Here is an 11,366-nt window from a genome sequence, read left to right as displayed (position 1 = left end):
TGTTGGGAGGGCTCAAAGGTCGTAACTCGGCCCTAAGTGTTTTTTGCACATAAATCGAGTAAATCTCATCCGATTTTGCTAGATTTAGTTTTTTATGGAAGGTAATTGAATACCGAAAATAACGTGGCGAAAAAAGTTTCAAATTTGGGCCCTTGGACTAAGGCCGCTACTCGGCCCTAAGTGTTTTTTGCACATAAATCTAGTAAATCTCAACCGATTTTGCTAGTTTTTGTTTCATTTGAGAGATAATTGAATGCCAAATAGAATGATGGCAAAAAAAAGTTTTGTTGGTTTTATTTGAGAGGTACTTCGTACGGGCTTTCGTAATTGCGCTATGCGCAATTTTAAAAATGAACACTTTCATTAAATTTGACCATGCCCAACTTGACTTGCATTTTGGTAACAGACGCATTAGAGGGTCGTAGACGTATTAGGGTTCCGGGCGTATTACGGCTACGGATGTATTATGGTTACGGACGAAATAGGATTACGGGTCGTACGTGGCTAAGTCGCAGCAAACGCTCCGACTATTCTGATGCCTTGTTTGCACATAAATCGAGTAAATCTCATCCGATTTTGCTAGTTTTTGTTTCATTTGAGAGATAATTGAATGCCGAATAGAATGATGGCAAATAAAGTTTCAAATTTAGGCCCTTGCACTAAGGCCGCTACTCGGCCCTAAGTGCTTTTTGCACATAAATCGAGTAAATCTCAACCGATTTTGCTAGTTTTTGTTTCATTTGAGAGGTAATTGAATACCCAATGGAAAGTTGGCAAAAAATTTTGGGTTTCTAAAATAATGTCGTAAATTGTTGGTTTTATTTGAAAGGTACTTCGTACGGGCTTTCGTAATTGCGCTATGCGCAATTTTAAAAACGAACAGTTTCAGTAAATTTGACAATGCCCAACTTGACTTGCATTTTGGCAACAGACGCATTAGACGGTTGTAGACGTATTAGGGTTCTGGGCTTATTAGGGCTACGGACGTATTATGGTTGCGGACGAAATAGGATTACGGGTTGTACGGGGATAAGTCGCAGCAAACGCTCCGACTGTTCTGATGCCTTGTTTTTTTGCGTTGTGAGGCAGAGAAATACACTTTATACATACGCGCGGTGTTCGGATGTCAAAATTACTTAACTAGAAGAATAATTCAAAAATTACACTTCAGGTCTATGTTGTTGTCTCGTTTTCGCTTATGTGATAAAATAGAGTACACACTTGTCACTATCAGTCTGGGCAAGCCTCGACTTCTACGTGACAAGTGTGTAATATATATCACAGCCCGCTGGCGTAATAAACACGTGAGCCTAATAAAGTACTTTGCATATAGCTGCATCCAACATTTTATGCCACAGAGGCATTTGAAGCTTGCAAATCTTGCATATTATGATGCCTAGTGGTACACAATTCTTTTAAGTGCACACTGTTTGATGTTCTAAGTTCTATATCATTGTAACAGAGAGATGAAAAGTTGGCGACTGGGACGTCCCAGTCGCAAACTTTTCATCTCTCTGCATTGTAACTCTACGAAAATTCCAAGCTCGTGTTTTATTGTACTGTTATATCTTAATATTCATTTCTATCGTTGTTAAGATCCAAATCATTCCACAGCAGACAATCAATATTAAAGTACGTACGTTCCTGTATAATAACGTCAATGTAATGCTATTCCACTCCATAAGTCTGCATTACAGAAAATTTTCTTTTATAAATCTACGTGTTTAAGGCGGAGTTGAAAGCAAAATGAAATGACGACAACTACTTTCGTGTAAGAGAAATTTTTACACTAATCGAACACTCGATAGGTATAGCATATCCTATACCATTCAATTAAAAATCGATAACACCGCTTCAATTGGGAAAATATACCCAATTTCAAATCTTATTATATACTCAACTTTTTCACTCTCAATGGATTTTCTGCGAAGCTCGAGGCACAATAACATTGTATAATTAGAAAAAATAAAAACGGATATATAGCCGAACGAGAAATGGCAGCCCACTTAAATAAGTAAATTGTTAAATTGTTTATTTCACAGACCCAAATCACACTTGGAAGTAAAAAAAAATCAATTTCCAGCGAATGAAACAATAAAATCAGTAAATAACTGAATTAGTGTCGTAAAATTCCTGTTTTCTCACAATTTCGTAACAATTAAACGGTTCTCGTTTTCCCCAAATTTTCATTGTAATGACGGAAACAATAACCATTAACTTGCAAACAAACCAGAAAAGTTTTCATTAAGCGATTTTATTTCTTTTATTAGTTTTTTTCCTTCTCGTTTGTTACGTAATTATTTTGGAATTTATATTTTTCTATTATTGAAAAACGAAAATCATTGGGTCATTGAGACCTTGTGACCAGGTGTGGTTAAATGAATCCCAAGGCATTCAGCTCGCTGTATACTCTCATCAGACAAAATCTCTTAGAAGAGGAAGGGTGACGCAGGTCCTTTACTTTTTAAAGTATTGATATCAGAAAGGGTGATGATCAAAGTTCCGATACGCAAAATTCAACTCTACAACCAATTGTTTATGTATTCACCATTTCTGATATTAACACTTAAACTAATCACCCTTACTCTTCTGAGCTTTTGTAAGCTTTGTAAATTAGTGCTGGTGAATTAAAAATTGAAATTCTTTTCCAATTACCCATTTTCGCAAATACCACATCGCAATATTCTCAAATCTCTGATACCGTTTCTGAAACCAATTCTCTACCTCCACAGTTCCATGAATAACCTAAAACCATTAAATTGAAACACTTTTCCAACTACCCGATATTATTCACGAACACTCTACTTAATTTGAGTCACCTAATGTCAAACCAAAACTCTATCGTCACAGCACATTGAGATACACTTACACATACATGCAAAACACTCTTTTTACATGTATATTTAAGGGTGTTCTATGGTAACTTCCGAAGGTTCCCAAACGAGATAATTTAGCCCCAAACTTGCCATTTTTGCAACTAGCCCTTAAATCACGCCCGAACTACTCCCTAAGTTTCACCAAAATCGCTTGGGTCAATCTCGAGCTAGAATTCTCTACAAACAAACAAACATCGAAAGGTTGATCAAATTCATCATTACAAAATGGACATTCAAAAAAGTTGGTCCATTCTCATCTCATACAAAAAGCTAAACTTTGAAATGCAATATGGGATCATCTATAGAGGACGTCGTCTTTCGTCAGTGCTGACAGCAGATGTAGTTTATTAATAACTCGATAAATATTCGTTTCCGTGAGTCAAATATGTGTTCTACCCCCTTAATGTAGGGGTTACGTACTAGCCTTCCACCAAAATGATACCGACTCGAATCGCTTGTTAGACAATTTTCACGTGGAATTTTTAAGCGATTTTGTCACATTGATCACTCAAGCTTCATAATTTGGGAAGTTGCAGTGTGTTTGGTGGCTGCAACGATATACGATATCCACACTGAATGACACGTATGGCGTAACCCAAATACGAAGAATTTGTGTGTATTCTGGGGGACATTTAGGAGATATATGAATGAAGCACCAAAATACATACTCTGAGGCGCGGTTCGGATGTCACGTTAAGCCAGACTGCACTTGTTACTGGCTGGGAAAGGCTGTTAGTGAGGTCTCTAAACGAACAAATCAAATCATTGGGTGGTAGAACACCCATTTGACTCAATAAAACGCTAATTTATCGAGTTATTAACGAATGAAATCATCATGAATGGCAGACCTGAAAAAATTGCCGACATTGATTGACCTTAAAATCTTAACCAATTGCGATAGCTCGTCGAACTAGTACTGATTTGAGAGTCATTTGTGCCAAGGGAAAAGAATCAAAATGTTACTGAGTGTGGACTTGCGTTACAACGCCTTACTAACGTGGCGGCATGATCCACAGTGTCAATAAATACAAAAACCTTAACCGGCGGACGAAATACACTCTTTATAAAGAGCGACCACCAACTCAATTTATGTTTGAGTCCAAAGTTTTGTACCATATTTTCACTGTGACACATTTTTAACTATAAATGTAAATTTGAATTGTTTTCAAAGAGAAATAAATATTGTCCATTTCAATCCGCACCGAATAAAGCAAAATATTTATTTAAATGTGGCCAGTTGAGGAACAAACCAACACAAAACAACAAAATAATAAAACTAAATTAAACCGGGAAACTTTTGCTATTATGTATTTGGTATGGTATATCCTGGTATCTATCGTGCAGAGATTTAATTTCTGACAATATAAATAAATACGAATGGCAACCCAAACCATGGAGAGTCCATTAAGTGGCCACAAGTGGAATTATGAATATAAATTCCATTTGGAGTCTAGGAAATGGTTTGTTTACGTATCGGAAAACTTCTTCACAAAGCTTTTGAACTAAGCTGTCTTGCAACAAAGAAAAAATCGGACAAGTATCATGGTAAACAACGGTGAAAATTGTATATTGTGTACGACGAATGGCAATAAGACATGTGAGCAAATAATACCTACACAATACACAGCATGAGCATAGCTACATATTACGGAAGCTCGGGGAAAGTTTTTAGGATGTGATTTTTAAGAATTTTCTCTTATTTTATTATTGAAAGTTCCAAGCAATACACTTGATGTCCAACTTTTTGAAACATTAGGAAACAATTGAATGTATTCGAGAGAAAATGGTCACAAAATTATGATAAAACTGTCGAGAAATCATCTGAAATAAGAAAAAAATGTCGTCCCTCATGAGTACCACGTTTCAATAGGCAATCCACGATGTGACTGTGGAGCAGAAATTCAGACAATAGAGCATATACGAATCAAAAATATTTAAATTCATAATCTGCTCCTCGACTTTTTTTTTCAAATATCATAGTCTTTCGCGGTCTTTTAAAGTAATGTCTCGGACATAGATTAACATCGATTCAGAGTTTCTAGCTTTGGAAAGTGCCTTATTTTACATCGAGTCCGTAACTTACCTAACACCATCGCCAATAAGAACGACGAAACGCTCACTAATACAAATGCGTGAAACCAATTCGTAAACGATTGTAACGAGATTTAACTCCCTCCTTTGAATGTATCTGCGTCCTCTGCTACTTCCCGGTTTACTTTACTCTGCCTTGCAAAAATATATAGTTAACACCAATCAAATTTGTAACACATTCTATTTTAGCTGTTTTTCGGCTGGGAAACTCATACAACCTCCCTCACAATATCACGAAAATTCAGGTTTTCCATAAATATCATCCAAATTTAATCGATAAAGCTCAAAAACATAAAAAAAACAACTAAGAAGGCCATGAAATCAACGGGGTCGAATTTTCGGGAATTGAATTCCCCTTAAATAGGCCCTGAACCTCACTGCCTCGTTCGTGTTTATACGAGTTTAACAGTTTTACGCGCGTATTGGAAAAGGTGAAATCACAAATTGCGACACAAATTTGGTCGGAGTTAACTGTATGAGAAGAATTGAAATTATTATTGATAAAAAAATGTCTTTTCCCGCAGCTTCCCATAAAAGTCTTTTATTGTGTTCGTGCACAGTTCCATGAATACTGCAATCATTTTATATATCTACTGAATTGATTATTAACGACACAACACGAAATGTTTTGATGTGGGTCAATCTACATCATCAACTCGGTTGACTAGATTCGTTGTAAAAGAAGTTCACAATAGCTGTTCCTGAAGTTAACTAATAATAATGAGTCTAGATCAAAATTGTGGTGGTGATTGTTATAGTCGTAAATATTCATATTTATCTGTATATCTACCTACCTCCGTTAGTATGGGACTAGCTGTGACTATATTACAAAAATTCGGAAAAATCTTTTTCCAGCTATGCAATTTGTTTTGTAACTTCCCACATCGGAAAATCGTATGCTTGATCATAAAAAATTATCAGAAGGATACATTTTTGAGGGATTCTTTTGAAAAACAGCCTACCGAAATCGGACGCATTTTCCAATGGAATTTCCTTTATGTCATCCCCAGAGAGACATTTGACCCTAGAAGCAAAAAGCACTTTAAAAAAAATTCTTCGAAGCTTGTGTGGTCGGTGGGAGGTGATGAAAAATCGAAAACATATACTTTTCTTACAGAAGTTTCTGCTGTTACACAAGTCGTAGAGGGCTGTGTGGGGAGTCATTATAAAGGTACTTTCGGGGCAAATCTGATCTTATTGGGTTTAAAATTCATTCACCCCCACTGAAATATGATCAGATGAATTTTTCAACAGAAAAAAAAGGAAAACTTACACTTTTCTTACAGACATTTCTAGATGTACAAGAAGCGTACATACATGGTCGTGTAACTGGCCATTTAGAGAGCGGCGTATGGGCGACGTACAGTGTCAAAATTGACAGAATTGTTTTGTTCTAATGTCAATTTTGACACTATACGTCGCCCATACGTCTCTAAATGGCTATTAGAAAGGTTTATTTTTCATAGTAGATGCTACCAAACTTCCGTGAGACTCTGTTTGCGCTAATTAAAATCTGAATATTCATATCTTCAATATCATTGATGACCAATTGTTTTTAAAGTAATTGAAAGTATGTTACATTTCGACCCCACACGACTATGTACGTTTCATGTACATCGAGAAATTTCTGTAAGAAAAGTGTAAGTTTTCGTTTTTAGTCTTTTTCAGTTGAATATTTCAACTGCACTTATTTCATTTTAAGAGTGATATCGCCAAAACTTGAACCAATTTTGGTGAAAATAAATACAATGGTTCGGCAATCCAGGCAAGCTATAGCTCGTTTGAATCGTCTTTCAGTTCTAAGAAATAGGAATCTTTCAGTTTTTCCGTTAGTTTCCCATTTTCTGGAAAAGTGATACATGTCAAGGGGTGGTGAAAACAGTTTTTTGTGATAGCTCAAGATAGACACGTTTCGAAAAGTTGAAAATTTGTAGAAATATAGGCCTTTGACAGACCTTCATAAAGAGTATAATCATCGGTATGGGCCGCCACCCGTTCTGGACTTATGACTCAAAATATGGTCCATGTTTGGACAGTCCTACTGGCTTGCAACAGAATTTATCCGCGGAACTGACTATAGGGTTTTGTAGCTGGACTTACCCTCTTTCGTTCCACATATAAAAAACCTCAGATAAATTTTGTTGCAAGCCATAAAGTTAGTCGAAGTAAACTGTCGCTCCAGGAGACCCATATTTTTCAGTGTTTTCAATTTGTTTTTGGTCTTCAAACAGGCTGGAGCGATGGAGAAATAAACTAAATCAAAATTACATGTTCAGTTCGAAATTGTCCTAAACCGAGCGATCATTGGTCTTGAAAATGTTGCTTTCCTCCTATACTTCGTAGTAGGTGGAAAACCTCATTTCTTTGACTTCATAAAATGAACAGAAACTCAATTGCTTGCTACGAATGTAGGTTTATTGTAAAGCAGAGATGTGCACCGGGTTCGTTTAAGGCCAGTTCATGGTCGCATATATCGCAATTTTTGCGAGTATGAACTGACCTTAAGGCGATATGTGCGACCATGAACTGGCCTTAAGAGTCGAATACCTTTCTGGGCACATAAATGAAATTCCACTTGAAAATGCGTCCGATTTCGATCGGCTGTGTTTCCAAAGAGTCCCGTTTGCATACACACATTATTCCGTACTTGTTTCGGAAAGAGACAACTCTGTGTTCCAATTTCGGCTCAACATTGATGCTATTAAAGGTAAATGACTCCATTCAACAACTTGGATAACTTTATCCCTCTTCATGTACCCTGTTCTTCACCATATCATCCAACAATTTGATTTAAAGAATCCCATAAATTCCGACATAAAAGTGTGTTCGGGAGAGAGAGTAGAAAAAAAAATGTTGATGGCTTTATGTAAGATTTCTTTCGTGAATTGACGAACATTACTCATTGTCACTGGGAAATCTCTTTCAGGTATATGGATACGCATAGTAAAAATGACATTATATCATTCTACGTGTGTATACTTAATGCTCATAAGCATATCTTGTCATGTCCACACATCAAAAAAAATCCTATTTTTATTTTACGCATTCATTTTAGAAAGTTTCTTCTGCTTGTGAGGGGCTATTAAAGTTAAATTCACAGTCGTCCGTTTTGCCTTCGTTTAGCTCTCCGTTTACATGACGTTTCTATTGTTTAGATAACTTTTGCATTGTTTTAATTCTAACTGTCAAAAAAGCGGCTGGAAAACGGACGATTGTGAATTTAACTTAAAATTCTATTACAAGAGGAAAATCTTTACAGGCGATTCCTTCGATTGACAAAATTCTATGGAAAATTTCGCAGAAAAATTCTACTAAAAAATATGATTTCACCTCGGTAAGGGGTCATCCACAAAGTACGCACGCTTCTTAGGGATGAGTGGGCTTAGACAAAAACGTTAAATTTTCAAAAAAATGTCCATCCATTTTTGCGTGCAAGAGGGGAGGGTATTCTAAAAAAAACGTCATTTTTAGCGTACGCACTGTATGACCCCCTAACATTTTACCTTTTCGAGAAATCTGTAATTACAGACCCCTCGAGCTCATGTATTAAATCAAATTTACATTTTTTACGTCAACGGTATACAGAGTTCGGAGTTCTGCATGGATGAAAAGATTTCATAGAATCTGGGTGAGAATATGGGTTATGACGTAATCATAGTAAGTCTTGTAGTCTTGTCTGTGTGACAAGTGAATCACCACCGGTTTCAAGTAGGGTTTTGAGTTTTGTTTTTTCACACTTTGCTACACCTTCTACTCTGTAACATTGAGAATTGACCTAAGTTTCCATGGGCAAAGTTGTTCGAGTAAATTTTAACAGATTTTTTTGACTTTTTCTTTATTGCTAACACTGCACTGCTTCTAGCATGAACATAGAAAACATTCGGAGGCTGATGGAAGCATAGCAGACACTGCGTTTCTTTTGTATAGATAGATGACTTGTTTTCGTTGTATGAGTTAAAACATACAATACAAACATCCTAAGCGGAAGCTCTAATCACTAAAGCCTCTAAATTCGACACTTGTCTCCATCGTACATCAATCTAACATCCAACAAAAGTGGGGCTGCAGCTGATCATGCAGAACGCGACAAACACAACCATTACATTGACGTGAAGCGTCGTTACCATTTCACGCCCGTGGCATTCGAATCATTTGGGTCTGTCGGACCGGAAACTGAATTGTTTTAGTCAAATTTGGGAAAACTTATGAAACGCAAAACCGGCGAACCGCGAAGTCTGGATTTTTTGCTCCAACGGATTTCAATTGCCATCCAGAGGGGCAATGCAGTGAGCATCCGTAATACCTTCTGTGATAATAGTGATGCTAACGTATTCTTGTGATAATTTCAAAAATTCTTCTATTTATGTAATGTAATTGTATAACAAAATCAAATGAATTTAGTGGTCATGTTAGGAGTAGCGCTGTAGTGCTGTGATATTAAGGTTACCCAACAGAATGCCGGATTGCTAGAGAAGTGAGAGAAGTGGAATGACTACGAACAACACACTCCAATTACAGGCGCAAGAACAGATTTTTTTGGCCTGCTATTTTGTATGGAACTGGAACGTCAGTAACGCAGTGGCCAACATAAATAAACTTAATTTATGTGAGAATTTTGGACTTTTGCGTCGTGAACTACGGTTTCTACGGATAATAGATCAGTGTCAAATACCGGTTTCATCTCTCAAATAGTGTCACATGAGTTGTCAATTTCACAAAGCGAAGTATGAGAGCTTCGAGCTTCATATAATTTTTTTTTAATATTATGGTTAGCTTTGTGAAAATGACAGCTTATTTGACGTTTCAAACGACATTGACAATGATCTATGGACCACCTTTGTACTTTGTAGAAATCTGTCAATATATATTGTGAATTTGAGCACTATTTGATTGACGCTGTTGGCAAGTCGGTCACTTCTGTCACTTCACCGAACAATATTTTCATCGACAATGTGATCGAAAATTTAATTTCCTAACAAATGATTTTGATTTTTAAATTTCGTATCTCAAAAGACCGACTCGAAGGCAGTGTCATGGCTGATTTTTGCTGTAGTGACAATCTTCACAATCTATTGCTGGCAATTTAAAAAAAATAATATATTTTTGGCGCGAAATTTTTACTAAGAGAAAACTGATGAGAGCCAATGGTAGAAAAGATATAATAGATGAAGGAAAAAGGCAGTGAATGAAATACGTAGATTTCTTGGTGAAGAAAGACTTGTATTATGTTTCAACAAAAAGAAAGTCAACGAAGTCCATTGCTTCCACCTACATAAAAATCACACCGGACGGACCAGTTTTAATCAATTTTTGGAAATTAGACAAAATCAAAACTTCTCCATCAAACAGACTAAAATCGAACATTAGAGTTTTAACCTCTTTACAACATCAATTTTCTTTCCATGAAAAAATCATCTTTTTTTTATAAGAAAAAATTTACTTACTTTGAGTGCCGTCTTTCCCACAAATCCCAGAATACATTATGAACTACACTCTTCAAAGGGCTTGAATATTAAATGTCTGAGAACGAAAGAAATATAGTACAAAGGAGACGTGGAAATTTAGTATTTAAGGCGACATATTATATCAATCCCTTTTGAGCATCCCACTTACTTCAATATAAATACATTTTTGTTGTGCTTGAGCTTTGAGCTATTTAAATACGAAAGATCTTTTTGCCACGGTCAACAACAGATCGAAAGGAAGCTCGCAAGAAACGTTATGATAGCTTTTCACTTGTCACAGTCCAAATGGATGACATAAGGTCACTGTTATTGCCTAGCAGATCGATTAAAAATAAACTACCATCCAGCAGAGTATCCGCTCTTTTTCACTGCTGATCAAATCAAAACCTATATAAAAAGTTAGGAATTCCAATAAAAACGCTTTCTCACTGTTCTGATTGGTGTATGACAATCTCCTCTCATCCCCAACATACAACATAATGTGTCACAGTGTCAGCCATTCAAATTTACATTTTTCCCTTTTTCTGTGGCAAATAAATGAATTTAAATTCCTGTTTAATTTTCAATTCATGTTGTGTTTGCAGACTTTCTTCGTTTTCCCATAAGTACTTTTCAGTTTTCGTGAATATTATTTATAATAAAAACGAGACACCCATACAGGAATATGGTTTTAAATATGCCGCTCATAAAATGTGTGAGAAGAAAATATGTGTGTGGGATTTCGTGTCTTAGTGTGTAGATGATTTATGGGTACAGTGTGCCGTAACACCTATTAAAGTTAATAGTTTTGTGTTTACAATATGCTCAAGTAGTTGTTTGATACACAAAGAAGGTCAACAGAATTTGCTTGTTTTAACCCGTTTATGTTGGATTATTAATTAGGTTAAGTCTTCAACAAATTTGTTGCAATTTACTGCTAGATCCTTCGAGGGTG

This window comes from Bradysia coprophila, unplaced genomic scaffold (genome assembly GCF_014529535.1).
Source record: "Bradysia coprophila strain Holo2 unplaced genomic scaffold, BU_Bcop_v1 contig_24, whole genome shotgun sequence".
NCBI lineage: Eukaryota > Metazoa > Arthropoda > Insecta > Diptera > Sciaridae > Bradysia > Bradysia coprophila.
Note: the sequence above shows the minus strand (reverse complement) of the source record.